The sequence below is a fragment of the Chrysemys picta genome, unplaced genomic scaffold (assembly GCF_011386835.1).
Source record: "Chrysemys picta bellii isolate R12L10 unplaced genomic scaffold, ASM1138683v2 scaf4477, whole genome shotgun sequence".
NCBI lineage: Eukaryota > Metazoa > Chordata > Testudines > Emydidae > Chrysemys > Chrysemys picta.
The window spans coordinates 1-4,000 of record NW_027057177.1 but is presented as its reverse complement, the minus strand read 5'-3'; the positions used below and the strand labels follow the sequence as shown (position 1 = coordinate 4,000).

Genomic DNA, 4,000 nt, shown 5'->3' with positions numbered 1-4,000 from the left:
ATCAGTGTTGGTGAGAACAGGGGCTTGTTTGCATTGGGAAGCTATTCCTGAGCAAGGTAATATGTGAATTTAAGGCACTAGGGTTATTCCTGAATAGCTCCTGGTATGGACACTCTTAATTTACTGGATTAAACTAAACCAGAAAATGGCATTCTTCTATGCGGCCATGTAGGGAGTTACATTAGCTAGCTGTAGAGTCCGGTTCCTAACGCAATAGAATTGTGTCAGTGGTGAGAATAGGGCTAATCAGTGTATAGCAATGATGAGAAAAAAAATTGTATGATCAAAAGAGCTCTGTGAATAGCTGATTTCTTGGGTTGCTGGCCAGTCTGAAACATAAATGAAAAATTTAGTTTCTGGTTGATCCAAATTGATTTTTTTTTTCAAAAATTTCAATTTTTTTGGCTGACTGACAAATTGAATGAAATGTTTTGTTTGATCAGTTGCTGTTTTTGCAATTGTTATTTTTTTAAATAAAATTGAAGTAAATTTTGAAACAAAAAGTCTTTTAAATGGAAAACTTAAAATATTGAGACCTTTTAGATTTTTCTGAGATTTTAGATCAAAGCAAAACAATTCATCTCATTTGACACAGATTCATAAAATATTTCAGTTAACCCAAATCTGCGTTGCTCAGAAAAAAAGTATTTTGGTCCAACTCCCCTCTCCCCCCAGTTCTAATGAACAATATATCGTGTTGCTCAGAGTAAAACTATCCCAATTCAAATTAGTCGTGAGGCTCACATTTTCAACAGTGAGGGTGGTTAATGGCTGGAATGAACTACCATGGGAAGTGACGGTTTATCCAGCTACAGCTGCTGTGAAATCAAGACCTGATGGCTCTCTGGAAGATACACTTAATAAAACACCAGTTAATGGGCTTAATACAGAGGGTAACTCTACAGAATTGTGACCTGAGTTATACAGTCAGACTAAATAATGTCATTGTCCTTTCTAGCCCTTAAAATATATGATCAATTTATAGCATTGCTGTAAGTAAACCTATAAAATCACTATATGGCATTGACAACAAGGAGTCCTGTGGCACCTTAAAGACTAACAAATGTATTTGGGCATGAGCTATCGTGGGCTGGAACCTTCTGGGTTCTCTTTGCTGAAACAGACTAACACGACTACCCCTCTGAAATATATGGCATTGGTGGGAGTAACATTACATGACCATTATTATTGATACTACTTCATTAATTCATTAGTATTGGGCTTAATCCCAACCCCATTCTGTTAGGTGCTGTACCAACATATAACAAAAAAACAACCTCTGGCCAAAGGAGCTTGTAATCTAAGCTGAAAATAAGAGACAACGGTACAGATGACAAACAGTTGGGGAGCAACACAAGGTGACAACAAGATGATTGAGAATAAAGCTGAATAACAAGTTGCTAGAGCCTTGTCAGAATTTGATTTTTAAGTTTTTTAGAATTTGAATTGATAATATCAATGTTTTATTTTTAAACCTTTTTTATTTTAAATGTTTAAATCTTTACAATTGCGGGAAATTATGGGGGATCAGACAATGGGAGGTCAGACATAATTTTGTTAATGACAGCCGACACTGAGATTCAAAAAGTTAAAGCTTTATAACTGTTAAAACACAAATTGTCAACATCACATGTCAAAATATACAAAATAAATATCCTTAAATCAAACTCTAATACATTCTCAAGCTGCAGTTTTTCTTATTCTGCCTATCTGTAAATTTCAATTATTATTGATGGCAATATTTTTTTCATTGGTTTGTGTGCATATGGTGAAATCAATAATGACCAACATTTATTGAGAAAAATCTATTCCTTCCAAGCCTAAGTATATACGATAACACTGGTTAAGAATAGATGGATATAGCACTAGTATGAATACAGATGTGATCAATATAAAGACAACTGCATAGTACTTCACTCTAGAAGGAAAAATCAAATGCATAATACAATGTGGGGAATAACTGGCTAGGAGAAGTGCTGCTGAGATGGATCTGGGAGTTCAAGTGGGTCACAAGTTGAGTATGAACTGCAGTTGTGAAAAGGGCTGTCTGGGGTGTATTACCAGGTGTGTTGTGTGTAAGACCAAGGCAGTGATTGTATGGCTCTGCTTGGCACTGGTGAGGCCTCAGTTGAAGTTCTGTGTCTAGGTTTGGGAGCCACGCTTTAGAAAGGACGAGGGCAAATAGGAGAGAGTCCAGAGGGGAAAAACAAAAATGACAAAAAGGGTTTAGAGTAGCAGCCGTGTTAGTCTGTATGCGCAAAAAGAAGAACAGGAGTACTTTTACAAAACCTGATCTATTAGGAAAGTTTTAAAAAAATTGGGCATGTTTTGTTTTGAGACAAGACGACCGAGGAGGGACCTGATAACAGTCTTCAACTAGGTTAAGGGCTGCTATAAAGGGGATAGAGATCAATTGTGGCAGCCCGTATGAGGCCCAGACACTAAAGAGAGCAAAAGCGTTGAATTCTCATAGTGCAAGTTACATACTGAGCATTAATTAAAACATCACATTAAGAAATTAAACCTAGAAGCAAGTTTATTTTATTTTTAATCTCAAATAACCTTGCAGGGCACCATTTCAAATAGATTAATGGTCAAGAAACAAGGAAGGGTGTCTATATTCCAACAGCCACATAATGACAGGACATTAGGTAACATTGTTCCTCTCAAGCAATTGTAAAACATAATTTCCACATGCTACATCAGTTCTTTGAGTTTCATTTAATTCTTGTAAAACATTTGTGATACACAAATCAAGGCAGTAACACATAGAGCATACTCCTACCCTTCTTCCAATTGTTCTTTTCAATTGACTGGAATTGTCATGGTGACAAATTAGCTGGGAATGTTTTTCCAGTCTATCACCCTCTTAAGAGCATCCTTAACCTCCTTGTTCCTCAGGCTGTAGATCAAGGGGTTCAACATGGGGACCACCAGGGTATAAAACACAGCAGAGATTTTCTCCTGTTCCAGTGAGTAGCTGGAACTGGGTTGTATGTGGCTTAAGCTCACAGGTCCATAGAACATGGTGACAGCTGTCAGATGAGAGGCACAGGTGGAGAAGGCTTTGTGCCTGCCCTTGGCAGAGCGGATCCTCAGGATAGAGAAGAGGATGTACAGATAAGAGATTATGACAAACAGGAGGGTGGACATGGCAATAACTCCAGAGAACATTACAAGCAAATCTCATTGATGTGGTTATCAGAGCAGGCGAGCTTCAGCAATGGGTTAGTGTCACAAAAGTAAGGATTGATGATGTTGGGCCCACAGAACGACAACCTCAGCAAGTCCCATGTGTGGGTCAGTGAGTTCACGAGCCCCCCTACATATGAGCTGGCCACTAGATGAATACAGACTCTCTTAGACATAACAGCGGTGTAGAGCAGAGGGTTACAAATGGCTACATAGCGGTCGTATGCCATCATGGCCAGCAGGAACCCTTCTGTGGTCACAAACACGACAAAAGAGAAGTGTTGGGCAATACAGGCAGAGTAAGAAATGCTTTTACTCCCCACTAAGAAATTCACCAGCATCCTTGGAGCGAAGACTGAGGAGTAGCAGAGGTCAACCACAGACAGGTTACTGAGGAAGAAGTACATGGGGGAATGGAGTCGGGGATCAACCCTGATCAACACAATCATCCCAAGATTCCCCACCAGCGTAAGAATGTAGATCACCAGGAACGCCGCGAAGAGGGGTATCTGCAGCTCCTGACGATCCGTCAGCCCCAGGAGGATGAACTGGGTCACTATGCTGTGATTGCCCTCAGCCATTTATACAGGGGTGCATGAAACCATACCTGCCGGGATAACAAGAGTGAGCAGCATGGAAGAAGGAAATTTCATGGCATGAATTAAATCTGAATGACACCGCCGGGCTTGAATGTGGGTAGTGAATATCTTACAGGAAACCAGCCGCCGTGATGTCTGGGAAGAGTTGGGATGGACCTTTAGATTTACACTCACTTTTTAATAGGGCTGAGATTTTCAAGGCTGTCTAG

General features: G+C 39.7%; 1 pseudogene; it reads right to left on the bottom strand.

The window, feature by feature from the left end:
* Positions 1-2,659: 2,659 nt before the first annotated feature.
* LOC135980570 (olfactory receptor 5J3-like) lies at positions 2,660-3,773 on the bottom strand (annotated as a pseudogene).
* Between the last annotated feature and the right edge of the window lie 227 nt (positions 3,774-4,000).